Raw genomic sequence first — 24,748 nt, forward strand, 5'->3', positions numbered from 1 at the left:
CACCCCCCCCCCTTTTTCTCTGTCCATCTACTTCTCCCCCTATTTCTGGTCTTGAGCCCTGTTTATTTTTATTGCAAATTCAGATTCCATAATAGTATTCTAATTATAAGCTGATAAGTCATAAATAAAACTTGTCGGTCTTCTTTGAAAACTAACAGTGAGGAAGAAAATGAAACAGCACATTGTTGTGTATACAATTATATGTAACACACTCACAGGAGAACAAAACACAGCATTTTCTTTCTCGCAGTCAGTTTTAACAGAAAACCTGTACATTGTTGTTTAAAAACATGTATATGTCAGGGTGTAGACACCACAAGACAACTGGGACATGTGGAAAAAAAGCACGGGTATTAGTCTTCCAGGAAAAACCCTTGAATTTTGTAAAATTCCAGGAATTTTTCGTTGTTTTACGTTTAGTTTTCAGTAAATTTTTATAGTTTTGACTGGTAAGAGCTGATGCTCCAACAAAGAATTTTACTTTAGACCTCTACTGCAGAATAATACTGCAGTGATAAAACATAAACGTGAGAATAACACCAAAATAAAACTTTAGTTGCAAAGGAAATGTGCCATTTACGATAGCAAAACTTAGTGCACATACAAGTGTCTGCCGGGAAAAATATTGCAAATGATGGTTCGAGAAGCATTACTTTCAAAGTAAATTTCCTTTTACATAAGGTGAATTATGCTACGTGTGACAATGTGTGATTAATTTTTTAAATTGCAGAGAGTTTGACTCTCATTCAAAACTTATCACTTTGAGGATCGGCCACTTAGAAAAATTTTGGGCCCAGATCAGCCATTTATGCCATTATTTAAAGTTTTACAGATACATTTCTGTTTGATATGTGTGAAAGCTTAGCTGTTCTTGTAGCTATATGGTGTGTGTATTAATTTAAACCATTGACGTTTGCTATTTGTGTGTTCACACTACTTAAGTGTTGTTGCTGTTGCCTAAAAACATATGCTCTGAATATATGTTGTCAGTGTCTGGTTCAATCATGTGATGTGAGCTGTGATTGGTTGACAGAAGCATATCACATAGTGTAAATCCAATTTCAGTGCTTTGGAAGCCACCATGTTCTATTCGCTGGAATTTGTATTTCTACTTTTGTAATATGAAAATATGCAGTGTACACATTGCCACACATCAAATATCTTTCCAAAACACACTGTTTTTTGCTGTATTTTGTTTAGTAAAGTGGTGGGGAGTTCTATGCCAGTGTGTAAAATCTTCACCGTTCAAAGGATTGATAAGTTTTACAACTCCAGGGGAAAGTATATTGTCACTTAACATGTCCTACAGAACATAAGAACACATCTCAGTATTAACAGTATTGGGGGTCACAGCTGTTTGTCACAAACCAATGTAAAATTACTCGTGAGGTGATACAGTGGGAAATGCACTAGGCTTGCATTTGAGAGAACTGGAATTCGGATCCCCATTTGGCTATCCAAATTTATGTTGTCCATGTTTCTAAAGTGCCTTTAAGGATGACATGCTCAATTTCCTTCCCTTCATTGCAATAACTGAATTACTTGTACATCTCTAATGACATCATTGGGGATGGGATGTCTAACACTAATTTTCCTGTTTTCTTTCAGTGTAATATATGTCTGTTGTGTGTGATTTTCAAATAGGCGTATGGAACAGTTAGAGGAAGTTTTACCGAGCGAGGTGTCACAGTGGTTAGCACACTGGACTCGCATTCAGGAAGACGACGGTTCAATCCAGCGTCCGGCCATCCTGATTTAGGTTTTCCATGATTTCCCTAAATCATTTCAGGCAAATGCCAGGATGGTTCCTTTCACAGGACATGGCCGACTTCTTTCCCCGTCCTTCCCTAATCTGACGAGACCGATGACCTCACTGTTTGGTCTCTTCCCCCAAATCATTCCAATTAGACGAAGTTTTGTCCTGTGTGTCAGTGAAGTTGTAATTTTGCTCTATCTGAAACTAGATGATTAATCAGTTCATGCTTATACTTTCTTGTGAAATAATTTTATGTAAGACATTTCTTAGTGTTAACAACTATATTAACTAAAAAGATCGGAAGACAGTGCTCAGAGCACCAGTTCCACAACTGAGTAAACAAACTATATGGCACAGAATTTAAGATAAAAGTAACTGTAGTTGTGTTTTCCAATACAAATTGTTTGAACCCACAGTGATGGGGGGTGGGGGGGAACAGGACATATACTCAAGGGCTGAGACAGCTCATTTGCAGACAAGCCATAGGTGTCAATGGAGACAAATGATGGAAGAGGGAATTAAATTATTATGAAATACGAGGTGTTTTAATACCATAATGAATGTTCAATATCCACATACCTTCCAGTTGTATAGAGGCTGGTCGCACTGATGCCTGTTGTAGGTACATCTGTGTTAATAGCGATACATAGACAGTGTTCATAGGGAAGAATGATTGTTTGAAGCATGCTTTATACACAAGTTTGTTCCGTTATATATCCTACATTTGAGCAGTTGAAGATTTCTTGATCTGAAGTTCTGTATTTAAATTATCACATAAATTGCATCCACATAGTAGGCCATATTTTGCCGATAATAAACATTGTCTAATATCAAGTGACACTTGTGATATGTAGTAATGAAAACTTACATTTTATTATGAATAAGTTAATTAGCAGATACTGCAGTTCCGCTACCACCTCTTACTATGGCAACGGTGAACCATCCATTTCCATGTGAGAAGGTATCGTTTACGTCCAAACTAAAATTAAGGGAACATCCAAGAAATACACAGGGTCCATCGATGAGGGCGTGGGCTGCACCACTCTTCACTGGAATGTGATTGTTGTTGTCTCCTGACGTTGTTGTTAGTTCGATGTTTTCTATATTTTTTTACATGATATTAAAGATCTGAAGCTCTAACCTGTAGACCTAATTTTTGTGGCTTGTAAACAACAATTCATGCAGTATAAAGTGTGTTAAGGGACTTAGTTCTGTTTTTAAGTGTTTAAGATGTGTTGCAATGTGTGATAAGTGTGGGTGTTGGTGCAGGGTAGTCCAACAAGGTGGTACGTGAAGATTGTGGGTTAGTGTTCGGTTGGGGCAATTGTAGTGGGAGGGGGGTGGGGTTGGGGGAAGACCATGAGAACTAGGTACAGGTAACTAGTAATAGGCGAAAGGGAAACAGCTCTTCAGCTTCCTCAATTATTTTTGAGCTTACAGTATCTAATAAGTTTGACTTATTACCTGAAATAGGAGGGGAAGGGCCTCATACAGTTGCAGGTCACAGTAGGGTGTAGCAGACTTTTTAGAAAAGAAACTGAGTGTAGATAGATACCAAAAGAGATAAGGAAGAAGAGTCTTGCTGCTAGGTAGTAACAATAGCAGGGATGTAGGGCAGATGGTATGAGACAAATTAGGAATAGAAGAAGCATTAAAAATACTGAAAGGTCATTTCCCAAACTCCATAGAGCAGATAGATATAACCTCTATAACAGTACAGGAAGTAAGAAAAACCATTATTTCTTTAAAAGCAAAAAATTCAGCTGGTGTTGATGACATTTCTAGCAAATTGGTAAAAGCCTGCTGCAACAAGTTCAGTGAAGTCAGAGCTCATATATTCAATGTCTCTCTCAAACAAGGTATCTTCCCTGAAAGGATGAAATATGCTATTATAAAGCCCCTCTACAAAAGGGGCAATGCCTCAGATGTTACAAACTATCAGCCCCTCTCTCTTTTGACTACATTTTCTAAAGTTCTCGAAAAGCTAATGTATGCCAGAATAGTCGGCCACCTAGAAAAACATGCAATAATTAGTTAAAACCAGTTTGGATTCAGAGAAGGTATCTCCACAACCGAAGCAATATTTTAGTTTACGAATAACATTTTGGAATGCCTCAACAAAAAGACATTGCCTGTGAGCATATTTTGCAATCTGTCTAAAGCCTTTGTGTTAGTCATAGAATACTTACAGAGAAAGCATACCACTATGGACTCCAAGGAAAAATGGGCAACTGGCTCAAATCCTACCTACAGGGCAGACAACAGAAAACAGACAATAGTCACACAGGAGGAGTAAAGTCTGACTGGGGAACAGTAAAATATGGAGTTCCACAAGATTCTATCCTTGGTCCCCTTCTCTCTCTCTCTCTCTCTCTCTCTCTCTCTCTCTCTCTCTCTCTCTCTCTCTCATATATATATATCAGTGTCCTCAAATATACCATTGTCCTCAAACAGAGCAAGCAACTTTACAATGTTTACAGATGACACAAGTATTGTGATAACCAGTAAGATACCCTCTGATCTAGAATTAAATGCTGGCCATTTACTTGAGGATGTTCTGAACTGGTTCACAGTAAATTCTTTATCAATAAACCTAAGCAAAACTAATTATATTCATTTCCATTCTGGTCACAAAAGTCCACAGGAAATAAACATTATACTTGAGAGCCAGAGAGCAGATTGTTTGAAATCAGGCTTAATTGGGAACAACACATCCACCAAACCCTGAAAAAGGCTCAGCTCAGCAACATTCGCCATTCATTTCATTCACTTATGTGTTATGGAATAATCTTCTGGGGCAATTCACCACTATCGAAAAATGTTTTTACAAGTCAGAAAAAGGTTGTCCGAATTGTGTGTGGAGTGTCTCCAAGAATCTCACGTCGCAATCTTTTTAAGCAAATAAGGATCCTAACCACTACTTCACAATATATCTTTTCAACCATGGCACTCATGCTTCACAATCCTTCTCAATATGAAACATGAAACAAATGAAATGTACCATCACCATAACACAAGGAGGCAATGTGACGTGCACTGTGACCTGAAAAATCTGTCCCTGGTGCAAAAAGGTGTGAAATAAACAAGCACAAAAATCTTCAATGCACTTCCAAGTAATATAAAGTGTCTACAAGATAAAAAAGTACTGCTCAAAAATAAGCTAAAGGAGTTCTTGCTTGAAAAAAGCTTCTATTCTCTAGAAGAATTCTATAGCAGAGATAGCTAGTTTTATTTCCCAAATACTATTGTATATTCCTGCCTCAGTATATCTTGCTGTGTTATCAGATTAATTGGTGATCTGTAAAAAATTGAGATTAATTGGTGATCTGTAAAAAATTGCTTGGACAAAATCAGTGTGTTGTATGTGGAACTCTGCTTGTGGGTGTAATTTTATCCTACCGATTGGGTTTCTAACTTGTATTATTAATGTTTGTTTATTGTCCTTATGTAAACTAATGTAATAATGAACTAAATGTTTTTGACTCCTGCATCCATGCGTTAACACGCAGAACTGGATCTACAGAATACGTATTGCAATAAATAAATAAATAGGGTACCAAATAACAAGTATTGTGTAGCCAAGTGACAGAGGACATAGGGAATTAGTGCGAAGACTTTGGCAGTAGGTGAAATAGGGAACAGTGTGGCTAAAGGCAGAAATTACAGGATTAGTGGTGACCTGGATAAAATTGAAGTAGAAATCATACACACAAGTGTGAATTTTGTGGAGGTCTTAATGGCACCATGACTGGTCTTGGGTTAACACTGCTGTGAGCCATGTGACCACTGAGTTGAGCAGACTGCTGCTAACTGAAATGAATTCTCATAAGAGTACTGTGCCTGTTGCTACAATTGGAAGATGGTGATGTTCTAGACATGTCCTAGAGAGGGAAAGACAGGTTGCTTGAGCTTCTTGCAGAGTGTGTACAGGGAGCCAGCTTCACACAAAGCAAGATTCCTGTGGTTACTGGTGTCTGAGGGTACCATTTTTAGCTTAGGATTGGGATTTGGCACCCTATTGCTAAATAAACTAAAATAACAGAAGAGCTGCACAAAATGCTCAAGAATAAACAGAAAAATGTTAGCTTATGTCAATCAGAATATTAGAGGATTGAAGAATAAGGTAGAAGAGTTTCTTGTCTGAAAAGATAGAGGGGTCCTGTGCCTACCTGGGCACCATATAACTACAGGATTCGAGAAGTTAATTGTAAAACTAACATTTTATTCATGTAGAGCTAATATGGGAAAAAGAATTGTTGTTGTATTTAAGACAGAACACAAGTTCAAAAGCATTGAAACAAGTAGATTTTGTAGCTATCAGCATACAGAAGTTTATTTATTTATCATATGATGATTCAGAGCTTGGATCAAATACATAATTTTAAGAGTATACAATGTAAGAAATGACAAACAAAATACATGTACAGAATCAAATGTTCAAAGTATTATGCTAAATTACCTACACATTACAGAAGTTCTTAGATTTTTAAGTCCAATCTGTCGATCCAGTTGAGCCCTTCAGGTGATGATGGTGGATGTCATTTGGTGATCCCCCAAAGGCTCATTTCGGGCATTCACCAACAATGTGATTAATTGTTTGCAGGGCAGCTCCACAGTCACAATCTGGAGATGTTGCCCAGCCCCATTTGTGCTTTAGATATCCGCAGTTCACTTGTCCTGTTCGGATGCGGTTGATGGTTCTCCACTGCCATCTGGGGACTGTGAAACCTGGAACTCGCATGGAAGGCTTTTCAACCAGATGACCGTTGAACACTGACGATGCTTCCCACTGACTGCTCCATACTTCGTTGATGTTAAAGTCGGAGGCTTCAAGATGTCGTGCAGTTCGCCAAGGTGGTTTTCTTGACTTCAGACGCTGATGTTCTGCTATTAATATATCGCTGTGTACAGGTAGCTGGGGGTTCTTCTGAATGTTTCTTCAGGAGAGCATCTGATCTTCGTAGAGCTGGAGGTTGGATGTTACTTAAAACTGGTAGCCATGCAGTTTGAGTGCTACGTATGCAGCCTGTGATAAGTCTTATTGTCTGGTTGAGTTGCGCATCTATCTTGCTACAGTGAGCACTGTTCATGCAAGTTGGACAACAGTATTCAGTGACAGAGTATGATAGTGCAAAGCAGTTGATCTTAGGGTTTGAGCGCTGCAACTCCAGGAGGTACCAGCAAGCTTCTTACTGATATTATTACGGGTCTTCACTTTTGCGGCCACATTGGAGAGATGTTGTCGGAAAGTTAGGGACCTATCGAGTGTTATTCCGAGGTACTTCGGTGTGCTGCAGTACTTCAAGGTTTGGCCTCGGAGTTTAACTTCTGGTTTATAGTCAGAGTGTCTGTTCTGTAGGTGGAATACTGAAGTAACAGTTTCCTGGGGGTTTAGGCGGAGGCACCATTTCCTGAAGTATGTGTCCAGGATTTCCCCCCTCAGGGGGCTCAGCATTTAGTTGCTGGGTACGGGCTTGGCGACCCCGGGGTCCCTGAGCTGGGGACTGGGAAGCGCCACCAGTTCTCAATACCGTAAGCTCTGAGCGTGCTTCAACAACCACCGTAAGGTGCGACGGTGGAACGTTGTACGGTACAGAGCCCGGGGATCTTGGCTTAACTGCCTGGGTCGCGAGGATGGTATAAACCTGTATAAGAAACCCCTCAATCTCAAGGTGTGCTGCGCGCCGAGGAGACGCATGGCTGTTGAGGTAGAACAGTTGCTAGCGGGCGACCTCTGGGGAACCTGCCCCCCGTTTGTATTAGGCTTACCTAGGCAAGCGGGACTCTGTCTGGGTGGACATTCCTTCCCCTAGCTGCTCTTGGGACCACCATGAAATGAAATAAGAGTAGTGCGCAAGCACGAGTCCCTAAGAAAGGAAAGTTTAATGCTTTACAGTATGACCCCCAATCGTTCCCTTCCCTGTCCACACCAGGGGAGGAACGGCAGTCCAAATTACCTGGTGCGACGTATTCTCCTCGATTTATGGTTTGCAGCCAAACAGATGGGGACTCATTTCTGACCACAAAGCCTCAGTTTTTTGTGGAAAATTTAAAGGACAAGTTTGGAGAAGTTGAGGGCCTGTCTAAAATGAGGTCTGGAGCAGTCCTCATACAGACAGCATCCCCAGCACAGTCACGGGCATTGCTTGTTTGTGACAAGCTTGGTGACGTTGCAGTCTCCATTACACCTCATAAGAGCCTCAATATGGTTCAGGGACTTATTTTTCATCGTGACCTGTTGTTGCAGTCTGATGACGAGCTCCGTGCAAATCTGGAATGCCGCGGTTTCCACTTTGTTTGACGTGTCTTCAGGGGACCTAAAGATAGTAGGGTCACCACCGGCATCTTCATCTTGGCTTTCGAGGGAGACACCCTGCCCGAGAAGGTCAAGGTGATGCGATATCGATGTGATGTTAAGCCTTACGTCCCTCCTCCCATGCACTGCTTTAAGCGCTGGAGGTTTGGGCATATGTCATCGAGATGTGACGCCAACCCTACTGTCGGGATTGTGGACGTGCCTCCCACCCCAACGTCCCGTGTTCGCCACCCCGTTTGTGTCAGCAGCGGACAGAAACATTCACCTTGCTCGTCAGACTGCGTGGTTTATCAAAAAGAATGGAAGATTATGGAGTATAAGACCTTGGACAGGCTCACTTACACAGAGGCTAAACGCAAGTACGACCGACTTCACCTTGTGCGCATTTCATCAACGTTTGCTGCAGCAGCTTTGATGTTGCCATCCCTGGCGATGAGCCCCCAAGATCAGCGACTTTTTGTGGTCCCTCCAGCCCGGCCGTCTATTCCTGCCCCCCAGCTAGTTGTGGGAACACCCTCTTACGTTGCTCCCCGGTTATCAACATCGAGAGTAACAACCCCTCCTTCTTTGGGGACTTCAGTCCCCACCCCTAAGCCGGAGAAGTGTGCGCCTCCTCCGGCTCCCCTCACGCGGAAGGGATCGCTTGGTGCCCTCCCTTCCACGGTTACTGCCCCTCCAGATGTCAGCCAGTGGCTGAAACAGCCGCCACCTGAGGGCCGTAGGGCTTCCAGGTCTTCCTCGGCCCATGAGCCTGGGTCGAAAAAGCCCACCCAGCCTGATAAACCAAAGGACAAACGGGACCCTACCAAAAAGAAGAAAAAGCAAAAGGAGAAGGACATAGAGACAGAAAAGGAGTTCACCACTGCACCTGCACCTGAAGATGATGTGGAGCATCTAGCGTCCCCTCAGGAGTTAGATGTTGCTCGACCTGCAGCTCCTGTGGAAGTTGATCAGGCTACATTCCAATTGGTGGCGGCGAGCGCTTCCAAGGCGTAACCTATCCCCCCCCCCCCCCCCCCCCAGGTTCTTTCATGTCTTCACTGTTGGATACCCTTATCCTTCAATGGAATTGCCGTGGTTTTTTCCACCACTTTGCTGAGTTGAAACAGCTTTTGCGCCGCTTCCCTGCCACCTGTCTGGCCCTACAGGAAACCTGGTTTCCTGTTCGGCAGACCCCTACCCTCTGTGGCTACTATAAGAACCGCGTAGAATACGACTGGGTGTCTGACTGTTCCTAGTGCCCCAGTGCCACTTCACACGGCTCTTGAGGCTGTGGCTGTTAGAATCTGGGCAGGAATGGAGCTTACCGTCTGTTCCCTCTACCTTCCCCCGGATGAGGTTGTCCCTCTTGCTGACCTCGCTGCCTTGTTCGCCCAGCTCCCCCTGCCATTCCTCCTTTTGGGGGACTTTAATGCCCACCAGCCTTTATGGGGTGGGACCCAGATCTTGGGCCAGGGTAGGAACGTTGAGGCTCTCTTGGCACAGCAGGACATTTGCTTCCTTAACACTGGTGCTCCCACATATTTTAGCTTGACTCATGGCACATACTAGGCCATTGATCTCTCTCTTGGTAGCCCAGGTCCTCTTCCATACCTCAGCTGGAGGGTCCACGACGCCCTCTGTGGTAGCGACCACTTTCCTATCCTGGTTTCTCTTCTTCAGTCCCAACAAATACTTTTGAACAAAAACAATCTCAGTTGCAATTTTTTTATTAGTAACAATTATGTGCTTTGTACTTGTAAGGCATCATCAGACTATCTGGAGACAATAGAACAAAAACTAATATGACAAACCAGTAAATAGAATGAGTAGGGTTCTGAGCTGTGCAGCCACACATACAAGGGACAGTAATATATGCAAAAACTCACATAAAAGTGTAGTAGGATAAGCTTAATCCTTTAGTTGCCACTGAAGGGCATTAAATAAGAAGTGTCTGGATATAACATCCAGTCATCAACTGTCTTATCAGATACGTGAAGGACCCAAGTGGGAAATAAAAGTAGAAAAGTTAAATTAACCACGAGTTGTAACAGTAATGTGATTTGTTCACATTTTAAGTGGTCTCACATATATCTAATAAGTTTTTAGATTGTTGACATTAAGCAATGCAATTAGTGCAGTCTGTTACATTTGAGCCTTTGTGCCATAAAGCCTTTGTCCATGATACAAGTGCGGCATATCCAGCAGCACACCTCACAGTTGGTTCTGTTCTTCTGTTTGGCAGACTTATGTAGCTGATCACATGTACGCATGGCTCTGTGGTGTGTACACCACACTGAGCCTGCTTTAGTACACATAATGTACCTAACTGGTCTAGTACTTTACGTATTTTAGATTCCCATTTCTTATGCCACCCACCAGTAATTGTGTTAATTTTACATTCCACTTTTAATTCCTGTGAAGATCCTTCACACATCTGGTAAGACATTTGTTGATCAGATGTTATATCCACTTGCTTCTTACTTTATTTAATACCCTTCAGCAGCAGTTGACAAATGAAGCTTATCTTACTACATTTTTACATGAGAACACACACACACACACACACACACACACACACACACATATATATATATATATATATATATATATATATATATATATATATATATATATATATATATATATATATATATATATATATTTTTTACTCTCCCTTGTACACATGGCTGCACAGCATAGAACCATGTCTCATTTTATTTCCCATTTTGTCATACTAATTTTTGTTTTATTGTCTCCAGATAATATGATGTGGAATTGTTATTAATAAAAATAGTTTTGCAACTGAGACTGTTTTCATTCAAAAAACTAATTGCTAATCTTTTCTTTGATGAAGCTCAAAGCAAGAAAATAACTGTATACCCAGTAACAAATGCTTGATCTGATAATGATGCACAGTTAGTTAGGATAAATAATATAGTGTGTGACAGTAGAGATAGATATTACTCAGTAGAAATCAGTTAGAATAACTAATGACTTTAAGACAAATGTTTTTAAGAATAGTTCACAAGAGATGACCTGGGATGAAATTTATAATGAACCAAATGCTGCCTTACATACACCATAAAATTTAATCTCATCCATGATAGATTCATAAATTCATATCATTGTTTAAAAATAGCTTTCCAAATTAACTGATCAGAGAAGACCTTGAACAGCCATTTAACAAACCATGAATCATGAAAGGGATTAAAGCATTTTATGAAAGAAAAAGGGAAATGTATCTGTTGGCAAGAACAACTAAAGATCCCACAGTAATTGCACACTACAAAAGTTACTCAAAATTACTAGAATATTAAAAAGCCAATAAACATGCACACTATGTCACAATTCAGTAACTCTGACAACAAACAAGTCTGTATGGAATGTAGTAAAATGGCAACAGGCTACAAAACAAGACAATTTCACTATTGATTTAAATGGAAGGGCTATAAATGATAAGTCACGGGTGGCAGATACATTTAATAATTTCTTAAATGTAGAAAATATAAGGACAAGCAGTTACAGAGATGAATCAAAGCAGTGTATTGATATAGCAACTCACATAAAATTCAGTTAATGAATGTCTAACCAACTTCTTGTTCTGAACTTAAGAAAATCATGTATTCTTTCAAAAATAGCTCACCTGGATTCAATGTTGCTTTCAGGAGGGTACGAAAGATGTGTTCCCATATAATAAGTGCAGTCTTGTCTGAAATGTGTGATGCATCCCTAATTTAGGGCATTGTTCTGAAGAGGTTAAAATATGCCAGTATGAAATGTCTCTTTACCAGAATTTTTGAGAAGGTTAGGTATTCCAGAATAGTATCCAACCTGAGCAGCAATAATATCTGCACTAAACCACAGTTGTGATTTTGGAAGAATTGTTCAACAGAAAATTCCATTTACACATTCACTGACTTAATGTTACAAGCATTAAATAATGAAATAGTGTAAGTTGGTATTTTTTGTAACCTATCTAAGGCACTTGACTGTGTTAATCACAATATTCTCCTAGATAAATTTAGGTTTTATTAAATTGATCGTATAGCCAATCAATGGATACTGTCGTACCTAACCGAAATAATGCAAAAAGTTGTAATTAATAAGTCAACCAATGTAAGCAGGAGATATTATTCTGACTGGGGAGAAATAAATTATTGCATTCCACAAAGCTCTGTCTCAGGCCCACTATTGTTTCATATATATGAAACATCATTTTGTCTTAATATGCAACAAGCATATTGTAATCAGTTCAAATGTATGTACAGCAACAGAAGAAATGGTAAATAGAAATCTTAAAAGTATTATCAAGTGGTTTCCTGTGAACAATCTTTCCCCAGTTTCAAAAAAAGACGACATATTTATTAGAAATGGACACAAACAGTCTCGTTCACAAAAACATTTATTTTGGTGATAACCACTTTGTCGGTTTTTCACCCGCCTCAGACCCTCATACCGAAACAAGAACATGGAATGGATTTAGAGGGATGTCTGATAATAGTAGTAACGTGTAAAATACACTCCTGGAAATTGAAATAAGAACACCGTGAATTCATTGTCCCAGGAAGGGGAAACTTTATTGACACATTCCTGGGGTCAGATACATCACATGATCACACTGACAGAACCACAGGCACATAGACACAGGCAACAGAGCATGCACAATGTCGGCACTAGTACAGTGTATATCCACCTTTCGCAGCAATGCAGGCTGCTATTCTCCCATGGAGACGATCGTAGAGATGCTGGATGTAGTCCTGTGGAACGGCTTGCCATGCCATTTCCACCTGGCGCCTCAGTTGGACCAGCGTTCGTGCTGGACGTGCAGACCGCGTGAGACGACGCTTCATCCAGTCCCAAACATGCTCAATGGAGGACAGATCCGGAGATCTTGCTGGCCAGGGTAGTTGACTTACACCTTCTAGAGCACGTTGGGTGGCACGGGATACATGCGGACGTGCATTGTCCTGTTGGAACAGCAAGTTCCCTTGCCGGTCTAGGAATGGTAGAACGATGGGTTTGATGACGGTTTGGATGTACCGTGCACTATTCAGTGTCCCCTCGACGATCACCAGTGGTGTACGGCCAGTGTAGGAGATCGCTCCCCACACCATGATGCCGGGTGTTGGCCCTGTGTGCCTCGGTCGTATGCAGTCCTGATTGTGGCGCTCACCTACACGGCGCCAAACACGCATACGACCATCATTGGCACCAAGGCAGAAGCGACTCTCATCGCTGAAGACGACACGTCTCCATTCGTCCCTCCATTCACGCCTGTCGCGACACCACTGGAGGCGGGCTGCACGATGTTGGGGCGTGAGCGGAAGACGGCCTAACGGTGTGCGGGACCGCAGCCCAGCTTCATGGAGACGGTTGCGAATGGTCCTCGCCGATACCCCAGGAGCAACAGTGTCCCTAATTTGCTGGGAAGTGGCGGTGCGGTCCCCTACGGCACTGCGTAGGATCCTACGGTCTTGGCGTGCATCCGTGCGTCGCTGCGGTCCGGTCCCAGGTCGACGGGCACATGCACCTTCCGCCGACCACTGGCGACAACATCGATGTACTGTGGAGACCTCACGCCCCACGTGTTGAGCAATTCGGCGGTACGTCCACCCGGCCTCCCGCATGCCCACTATATGCCCTCGCTCAAAGTCCGTCAACTGCACATACGGTTCACGTCCACGCTGTCGCGGCATGCTACCAGTGTTAAAGACTGCGATGGAGCTCCGTATGCCACGGCAAACTGGCTGACACTGACGGCGGCGGTGCACAAATGCTGCGCAGCTAGCGCCATTCGACGGCCAACACCGCGGTTCCTGGTGTGTCCGCTGTGCCGTGCGTGTGATCATTGCTTGTACAGCCCTCTCGCAGTGTCCGGAGCAAGTATGGTGGGTCTGACACACCGGTGTCAATGTGTTCTTTTTTCCATTTCCAGGAGTGTATATTGTTATAATGTTATATATGATGTATCTTACATGTTACTATTGTTATCAGATATCCCTCTAAATTCATTCTACGATGTGTGTTCATATTTCAGTATGGAGATCTGAGAAAGGTAAAAAACTGACCAAAACTGGTTACCATCAGAATAAATGTTTTTGCTGTTGAGACTGTTTGTGGCCATTTTTAAAGTACTTTTTGCCAGACTGCTGTTTTCCATGAAAAACTTCTCAAACATTACAACATATCCAGTTGGGCACAACTGGAGGTACGACAACAATGATAAGTGTAACACATGGTAAGGGAATAATAGACATGGTGGAAACTGGAAACTCTAAAATTTTTAGGTATCCATAGTGATGAGAATTTAAAGTGGAAAGAATAGATTTTGGAACTTCTAAGACAACTTAGTTCAGCAATATTTGCATTTCAAATAATTGCAGATCTTGGGGGGAGAGAAATCAGTTGGTTGACATTTTGAATGTTTTCATTCAGGAATGTCATAAAGAATGATCTTCAGGGGTAACTCATCTTTCAGGAAAAATGTCTTCATTACTCAAAAATGTGCTATAAGAATAATATGTGGTGCTCACCCATGATCATTGTATAGTCATTTGTTTAAGTAGTTAGCCATTTTGACTATTGCTTCACAGTATATTTATTCCCTCGTCAAGTTTGCTGTAAATAACCAACTGCAGTTCAAAAGGAACAAGTATGTACATAATTACAATACGAGAAGAGAAAATGGCTTTCATTACTCCTCATTAATGTTTCTTCAGCACAAAGAGGGGTGCACAATGCTGCAATCAACATTTTTGATCACTTATATAAAAAGTCTGACAGATAGCAAAGTTAAATTTGGAAACAAACTGAAACAGTTTCTCCTTGATAAATCTGTCTGTTCTGCAGAAGACTTTCTGTTTTTTTGTAATCTGTAAAAGTTTCTGGGTAGGAATTACTATCTCACATCCAACTAAAAAAAAAAAAAATATGTTTTCAGTGCAAGCACACTCAAAAGTTTTTGAAGTATTGTCTGAGGAAATGACTGATACGTTGGTGGAGTTTCTGGAATTAAATTGTGCATCAGTATTGGTACTCATGTTAAAGTTAACAGTTTAAATGCCAATGATGTAAAGCATCAACATTATTGTCAGCATACTCATCTGATGTGAAATCTTGAACACGGTATACCATTTACTGTGTCTCGGTTTAACCACATTTTTTTCCTCATCTGTGCATCTTATGAAATAGGGACATAAAACCAATACTCCACTGCGATGGTTGAATTGTCACTAAAGTCTCCACATGCATTCATCGCAGATCTCTTGATGAACAGTAAAATTGAAACTCCGAGGTTGATTTCATCTCTGGTGTGGGCTAGGGGTAGGGTCTTTGACTCATAATCATATCTTCCCGAGTCCTGGGTTTGATCTCAGCAACTGCTTGAATTTAGAATAAAAATCATAAGCAATAACCACTGAAGACTTCTATTATAAATAGCCAACCTTGTTCTGCCAAAGGCTTTTTAAAAGAGGGCAGAGGAGCAAACAGAGATGTAGGACACCCTCTTGACTTTGGGGTAGGAAACTGCCCATAAAAGGGAGAAGAATTAGCAGTGATTAACAGCATGAGGATGCAGAAGACAATGGAATCCATTTCATTAAATACAGTCAAACCTCGATATATCGAAGACCTGTCTCTATCAAATTTTTTCTTCATTCTGTTCTCTTGGAACCCCAAAACCTTGATACTGTGAAGAAAACCTGCCATTGTATCGAAGTTTTTGGAAGGTTCAAGAAGGGCAGATTTTACCTCTATATATTGAAGTTCTATGGACAAAACTCTTAATATCAAAATCACCTCTATATATTGAAGTCTTTCATACGGTACGTCTGTGTCTCAAATTGCACGCAAATAGGGAAATCCCAGTCCCTCTGCTCCTTGCATCGATGTGTCAGTGAGATCTGTGTCGTGGTGGAAGTTCCCTCACCCTTCGTGCAGGTGTGATTTGAGGGAGTGTTTGTTTCGATGGTTAGCTGTGTCAGTCATGAGCTCTACATGAAAATGTCTAACAGTAGCTGAAAAGCAAAAGTTAATTGCCGATGTGAAAGCAGGAGTGAAGAAAAAGAAAGACATAGTTGCAGAGTCAGGGGTTGTGGCAAGCACACTGCCGACAATAATCGAGAATGAAGACTGTGTGATTACCACAGATGAAGGGGCACTGGAAATGACGACAAAAGGACGAATTTCCAGATTTAGAAGAGTGTTTAGTGCAGCGGTTCCGACAGCAGAGGAACAATAACGTGAATTTTGGTGGACTTATTTTGAAAGAAACGGTAAATTATTTTGCAACAGCTGAGTGGGGAAAGTGCCAGTATAGATAGAAAAAATTGTGATCAGTAGAAGTCAGAATTGCAGAGGATCATTCAGGATTACAAACCAGATGTTGTTTTTAATGCAGATGATCTTGAACTTTTTTACAAATGTCTTTCAGACAAAACTTTGACTTTTCTAGAAGAAAAATGTCATGCGGGCAAATTAAGCATAGATCACGTTACTGTTCTGTTGGCAGCAAATACGAGCAGCACAGAAAATCTCCAAGCCAAGTTCGATTTAGGAGTGGGATTAAAATTTGGCGTGAAACGACATCGATGATGAGATCCGGTGACGGCATTGATATCCTCAGTGGAAGTAAAGAAGAAATATACGATCTGTTTAATAGAATGAACAGTTCTCAGCGTACAGAATACGGATTAAAAGTAAACCGAAGAAAGACGACAGTAATGAGGAGTAGCAGAAATGAGATTAGCATTAAATGTAACATCCAAATTGGTGACAATGAGGTAGCCGAAGTAAAGGATTTCTGCTACCTTCAAAGCTAAACAGCACACGATGTACAAAGTGAGGAGAACATAAGAGCTGTATCGGTAAAAGCTGAGCCTCATTTTGCTCGAGACGATCTGTGTGCTGGCAAGGTGATAAATGTCGAGGAAAAACATTTGTAACAGGCAGCCACTGTGGCATCTACTGCAACCCAGTTTTATTAGCCTTCTCGAGTACTTGGGGCTCTCTTCTGTCAGCCGCCGACGAACTGGTGGGGAGCTGAGGTGTGGGAATAGCGAGGTACCGAGCGTAAACATAATAATTTTTAAAATAAATAATTATTTATTTACAACAGAGGCCCATCTTTCAAGTATCAAAACAAGTAAAATCGATTTGCCACAACGGGCAAACTTTCGATTACAAGTATCGGCATAATTGACGGGAGCAGATAGCTGACACTTAAGGTACGATGCGTGTAGTGAAACCGTAAATGCAAACAAATTTTTGAAGGCAGCAGATTGTGCCCATCTGTGAAGCAGACCCAACAGTGCATTCGATAACTTATCAAAGCACACGAGTGAAACATTAATGCTTGAAACTTAAAATGAATAAAAAAATTACACACATCTGTGAAGCAGACATCAGAACCATTAATCCGAGTTTTTAAAAGAGGACACTGTGTACGTGTCCACGAAGCAGACGGAGCAGAATGCTGTAACGGAACTTAAATTTTTCAATATTCGACGAGAGCTTTACTTTAGGATTGCACGCGTTTCCTCAATTCGGAACAGATTCTAGAACATATGTATTAAACGGGGAGTACTTGGCAGGACACAGAAAGCTGACCAATTTTTACAGTCGAATCAGAAATTTTCTCTGGGACGGAAAGCAAAAGTGACTGTAGACATCACCTATTTCGTACCGATCCCTATGTACGGTTTACAGATGCGTATCCCGGCGAACGGAGACCTCGGCAGAATTCGGGCGGCGGAAATGAGATTCGTCAGAACTGTGCGTCGAACCGGAAAGGACACGATCGGGAACGAGGTGAATAGAAAGTAGCCGGTACTGAGGTTACTTTTAGCAGTACCATAAAGAAATGTGGTACGGGCACATGAGGACGAACAGTGAGAGACCTGCCGAAAAATATTTGGACCTGAACCTTGTAGGAAGAAGAGTGTGGAGAAGACCGAGAGAACAGGACAGAGGCTGGAGGGCCAGGTGTGGGAAAGAAGGGGGACAAGTAAGGAGTTGTCCTGCAGCAGAAGGGGTGGCAAGCACACCCGGCAAAAAGATGGTGCTGATAGAAAAGCACACACACTGGCTAGGTGAGCTGCTTAAAATATTGCCTAGTTGCACCTCGGTAATTGAGGCACTGACATCTTGTCCAGCACCTGAACTACTTAAAGACTAAAAAAGTTGGAAAATATGCTATGGGGATTGAAATTTACAGTGCCTTTAATTACAGTACAGATATCAGCACGAATGCAACAATTTTCTTTATTATTATTTTTTTTCCGAAGACCGCCCTTCTCTTATTTAGTTTATTCTCAGCTAAAATCGATATGACACCTGCTAAACTGTTTGAGAAAGGGCCGGATAGTCGTGCAGTGTCGGAAGTAGTACTTGTGGTATATGTGAAACACCCTGTACCTCCCAGCCCACAGCAGCTATTTTCACTGAAGTTCCAGTTTTTGTCCAGTTGTACACTGAGGTATCTGACATATAAACTAAAACGTGATTTTTGTGTTCTTCAGAATGACACGGGGAAGGAATTTTCACAAGTGTAAGCTGCTGAGTGTTTGTTGAGGTGTAAGGATTGCTTGTGACTGGGTAGGATTCAGCTGAAGTCTCAGTTTCCTGGCCCATTCATAAAAAGCCTGAAGATCAGTAATATTGTTTATAGGGCCAGTTACGTTTTATGATCTGACATCCAGATACGGTCGAGGTCAACCACGTAGTCGAGTGAGAGGGTACAAGTGCCATTTCCATTATTATTATTAGCAGCTGCAAGTTTCACAAGCTATGAAAACTATTTGCTACTAATGTCACAATGCTCTGCCATCTTTTGGCATTTAATTTACCAATTCACCATATGTAATATTTTCACATCTTCTCTTTTGTTGTCATAGTAGTATACTCTCGGTCTTCCGAGAGATCTTTTTCCTCGAGTATATTCTGTACGTACTTGGTGGGTTGTCCTTTGTCCTTTCTCCGTGGAGCTCAAAGTGCGTATCCAATTCGATGAAATCTCCTAGCTTTAATTTTATAGAGAATGTCTGGTTATCCGTATACACCGAAGAGCCAAAGAAACTGATACACCTGCCTAATATCGTGTAGGCCCCCCCACGAGCACACAGAAGTGTCAGACACGACATGGCGTGGACTCGACTAATGTATAAATTAGTGCTGGAGGTTAGATTAGATTAGAATTGAAACTATGAATCCTGCAGGGCTGTCCATAATTTGTAAGAATATGAGGGGGTGAAGATCTCTTCTGAACAGCATGTTGCAATGCAGCCCAGCTGTGCTCAATAATGTTCGTGTCCTGCGAGTTAGGGGCCAGCAAAAGTGTTCAAACTCAGAAGAGTGTTTCTAGAGCCACTCTGTAGCAATTCTGGACTCGGGTGTCACATTGTCCTGCTGGAATTGCCCAAGTCCGTCAGAATCCACAGTGGACATGAATGGGGGCAGATGATCAAACAGGATGCGTATGTATGTGTCACCTGTTAGTCATATCTAGACATATCAGGGGTCCCATATCACTCCAATTGCACATGCCCCACTTCATTACAGAGCCTCCACCAGCGTGAACAGTCCCTTGCGGACATGCGGGGTCCGTGGATTCGTGAGGTGGTCTCCGTACCCATACACGTCCATTCTCTCAATACAATTTGAAACAAGACTCGTGTGATAAGGCAACACGTTTCCAGTCAACAGTCCAATTGCAGTGTTGATAGGCCCAGGTGAGGCGTAAAGCTTTGTATCGTGCAGTCGTCGAGGGTACACGAAAGCCCGTATCGATGTTATTTCAGTGAATGTTTCACATGCTGACACTTGTTGATGGCCCAGTATTGAAATCTGCAGAGCAATTTGTGGAAGGGTTGCACTTCTGTCACACTGAACGAATTTTATTCAGTCATCATTGGTCTTGTTCTTGGAGGATCTTTTTCTGGCCACAGCGGTGTCAGAGATTTGTTGTTTTACCAGATTCCTGATATTCACGGTACTCTTGTGAAAATCAGGAAAGTCCGAACTTCATCATTACCTTGGAGATGGTGTGTCCTATCCCTCGTGCGTCGACCATAACACGGTGTTCAAACTCGCTTAAATCTTGATAACCTGCCATTGTAGAAGCAGTAACCAATCTAACAACTGCGCCAGACACTTGGTGTCTTATATAGGTGTTGCCAACCACAGCACTGTATTCTGCCTGTTTACATATTTCTATATTTGAATATGCGTGCCTATACCAGTTTCTTTAGCACTTCAGTGTAGGGCATAATACTTCTTTGTTTGTTAATATTCTCCAGTCCACTGCGTTCTTAACTTGAATCCTGCCAAGTATCCTCCTCAAAATTTTTCTTTTAAGGATTCTTAAAGGGCAACTCGTTTTGTATTATCACGTAATAGGGGGGAGAGTGTGGCAGATATGATACGCAAGTTGGGATGGAAGTTTTTTGACGCAGCGAGATCTGTTTACGAAATTTCAGTCACCAACTTCCTCTTCCGAATGCGAAAATATTTTGTTGAGCCCAACCTACATAGGTAGGAATGATCATCAAAATAAAATACGAGAAATCAGAGCTCGAACAGAAAGGTTTAGGTGTTTGTTTTTCCCGCGCGCTGTTCGGGAGTGGAATGGTAGAGAGATAGTATGATTGTTGTTCGATGAACCCTCTGCCAAGCACTTAAATGTGAATTGCAGAGTAGTCATGTAGATGTAGGTGTAGATGCTCCTTCTGATTTTGTCAGTGTCGACGTCCATGTCTCATAAACTTATGACAGAGCACGTATGATAAGAGTTTTATATGCAAATCTCTGAACTTTTTGAAATAAGTTTGCTTTTTAATACTTCCAGTAAAGCAAAATAACATATATTATCTTTTTTGTGTTCTTCCATTTATTTCTTCTGTAACACTGTTTTGTAGTTAGCAGGGTTCGAAAATAAGTGAAGTGAGTTACTGTTTTGATTTTCTCTGCACCAATTTTAAAGTTATGATCTGCTTTAGTTTGCCTTGAGGCGCACTATTGTTTTGTCCCTCTATAGTGATGTTTGTATTATTTTCCTTATGTTATGATGAAAACCTGCTAAATGTGGATACTATTATAACCCATAATAGAGAATCATAAGTTTTTTTTAAATTTTACAGTTATTATGTTCAAATCGATAATGTTGAAAGACTTACTGAAGTTGAGTGGCACATACAGTGCTTTTTGTCAACCCAGAGCAAGTTTGGTTTTATTTATCAGTTGTTGCACTGTGATGTTTCTGAAAACCTGATTGATTGATAGTAAATGTCTCACTCATCCACAAGTATTTATTCATTGTACAAAGGTATCTTTGACAATGCTGCAAGAATAGGTATTGATTTAGTATTGGAGGGATGTTTAAGAATGCCTTTCCTTGGTAGGGGTCTTATTGAGTTATGTTTAAAAGCATATGGGAATTTACTCTCTGTTGCAAGGTCAAAGATTCATTCTGCAAATAATCCTTATGTTACAGCTAAGCCATTTCTCTGCAATGTTCTTTCTTTTAGTCGTGCTAGCTCAGTTTCTGTGAACTTAGGATAGTAGGAGAAAGGTGTTGACAGAACTGGAACACCGTGGGTATTTCATGAGCTTAGAGTTAATACCTCGGTTAATAAGAGTACTATCCACAAATGGCAAGGTTCCAGTTTCGAGTCCTAGTCCAGCACAGTGTTTTATTCTGCAGACTGAGAGATTCATTCTGGTGACAATTTAATAATAGGTCTGGTAGTATTTAGTCCATTTTAAGTACATTCATCCCACTACTTTGAGAAATGGGGGTTGTTTGTCATGCTGTTCCATCCCTGAAACTAAAGCCATCCATCTCTTTTCAGCTTAGTCAGAACGTTTTCCTGTCTACATTAGGTGATATAATTAGTGCAGCTTTCTTCATTTCACTTGCCACTTTCAATGTGAATCAGTCTTCTGGTAAATCACAAATGCTATTAAAGCCTCTATTTGACAAACAGATGTGATTCATTGTCAGGTGCTTTGAACAAGTAAAAAAAGCCTAATGTAATCCTGCTTTTTAAAACATTAAGTGCTTTGAGTGAAAACGTAAATGGCATTTTCATGTGAGCAACCTATTTCATGCCCACACTGTGATTTACAAAGTATATTATCACCAGAGCATGGCATTATTCTAGATAATATTATACTGAATTTTCATCAAGAAAACTGTGTGCAAACTGTTTTAGGAAGTAAAACTTTTGTAGATATAACATTGTTAAAGAAGTGTGTTACTTTGTCAGTTGCATTATTTCATGAGCAAAAAGATTAACAGTCTGGTAAAAAAGGGATTATAGAACTTTTTCTCAAGGACTACTGCAGTTAGTTTGTGATGTGGTGAAAGTAGAGTATAAATATGTATCGGCATACCTAATTAGGTGGGGCTTCAATAAGACTAATATATTTCAAGGTTACAGTCTGATTTCCATGTTGTTACTATACTTTAGCTTTTGTTACAGGATAGAAAGCATTAGTCAAAGTAAGGAGAGGCATAACTCATCTACTGATAATTGATGTGCAACACACAGTCACAAGTAACAGCACAAGAACTTGACTACCTCCTGAGCTTGCAGGTTTTTTTTTTTTTTTAGTGTAAGTGGACACAGGCAAACAAAGCCACACACACGCATTAATGCATCTACTCACAGCAGTCGGATGAATGTACAATTCCCAGAAATTACTTCTGGCATGCGACAGGATGAATCATCACCCAAAATGAGTAGCTGCTCCTACTCCCTCTCCAGTTAGCACAATGTTAATTAAGTAGATGGCAGGAGATGAAGAGAAAGAATAAGGGGAAAGTATTGTTGAAAAATGAGAGGAAATGAGTGAAGGAAGCTCCTGGAAAGTAGATATACCTACGAGTTTAAAGTTAAAGGACCTCACTTTGACAGAAATAGGGAGAAACTGATGTGAGTGATAGAGACTCTTGCTGCCTGTTGGAGCAGTTCGAAAGTGAACATACTTCTACATTGCTGCCCATTAAAATTGCAACACCAGGAATAATAGTGAATAACATAATGTTACTTATTACGTGTATGTAGTTTAGTAGGAAGGATAAACAATAAAATTTTTTGGTTATTTGGGGATGTATTGGGTGCGTAGTTTTGCATACAAGAGCTGCCACCTCTGGTAGCAACATTGACTCTAACATTGTTGTGTGCTGAGTTGAACTGAGCTTTGAAGTCTGATACATCATTCTGTGCTATTTCAAATGTATACCAGATATCATTTTTTGTAGTGGTTGGTGAGTGGTGGTGTACCAGTCTCCTAACAATCCATAACAGGACATTTTCAATGGGTGAAATATGTAGAGGACATGCTGGCCAGAGCATTGCGGGCAACATTTGGTCTGGTGTTTTCTTGTGGAAAGATAATGTCATGGAGATGTTGAAGATAAGGTCGTGGCCTTCACCCTGAAGGTGTCAGAAATGGGATCCTGATCAATGCGAGCATCGGACACAGTCTCAGTAGACCAAAATCCTGCCACTATTTATTCTGACACCTGCTGGTACACGCTTCTCCTTCAGAGGAAAAAAAAAAAAAAAAAAAAAACTATCGTTCAAATGTGCTATCTTTGAATGAGAAACCTGCTGTGCAGTCTTTCCTTACAAACAGAATGTGTTTTACTTCCTTTTAAACTTCCTTTTGAACTATTACTGTACTGGTACAGGCACCCCACCTGTATGAAACTGGGAGCTAATTTTTGTAGTTATCAGCATGCAGTGCTGTTTATCTGCATGATTTATGTTTTCTGTTTATGGAAGACTTGTGCATCATTAGGGAAATGAGCACTTGAAAATGAGGTTGTGCTGTATGTAGTACTGGTGGTATCTCAGCTTCTATGTCAGCCTGTGCAGTCTGTAAGGTGCTAAGTGTGATAAATTTTAGAGAAATATATTGAATTTACAGAAATTGGATACCTGTTACTGCCTGAGTAAGAACAATTAAGTTCAAATTTAAAGTTGTTTTTTGATTATTGTGTTCTTTTACAGAAGTGTGTAGGGAGAAAAGTCATATATTTCATAATAATTATCCATGTCTATAAATGAGTGTTCATAACCATATGGTCACTAGCTCTAAATTCTTAGATTTTTCACCTTCCCAATTGTATTTATAAATTGTTTGTAGAGTAGAGAACAATCCAAAATGATTCTGTTACAATTCAATTTTTTATTGTATTAATATTGTGTAATTAGATTAGATTAGTACTTGTTCCATAGATCATGAATACAACACTTCGTAATGATGTGGAAAGTGTCAGGTTAATAAAAAGTGTCTATACAAGATATTACATTACAGAAAACATTACATAACACTTAATATTTTTAATTTTTTAATTTTTTTATTTTTTGTGTGTTTGGGGAAATTACCCGCTTGCTATATCAAAAAATTCATCTAATGAGTAGAAGGAGTTGCCATTAAGAAACTCTTTTAATTTCCTTTTAAATGCTATATGGCTATCTGTCAGACTTTCGATGCTATTAGGTACGTGACGAAAGACTTTTGTGACAGCATAATTTACCCCCTTGTGAGACAAAGTTAAATCTAACCTTGAGTAGTGAAGATCATCCTTTCTCCTAGTGTTGCAGCCGTGTACACTGCTATCACTTTTGATTTCGTTCGGATTGTTAATAACAAATTTCATAAGTGTATAATTTAATACTCTTGTC

General features: G+C 40.6%; 1 protein-coding gene across 1 annotated transcript in view; it reads left to right on the forward strand.

The window, feature by feature from the left end:
- LOC124721923 (protein-associating with the carboxyl-terminal domain of ezrin) overlaps window positions 1-24,748 on the forward strand; it is a 79,150-nt gene that overhangs the window by 41,590 nt on the left and 12,812 nt on the right.

The sequence above is a fragment of the Schistocerca piceifrons genome, chromosome X, assembly GCF_021461385.2.
Source record: "Schistocerca piceifrons isolate TAMUIC-IGC-003096 chromosome X, iqSchPice1.1, whole genome shotgun sequence".
In the NCBI taxonomy this organism is placed as follows: domain Eukaryota; kingdom Metazoa; phylum Arthropoda; class Insecta; order Orthoptera; family Acrididae; genus Schistocerca; species Schistocerca piceifrons.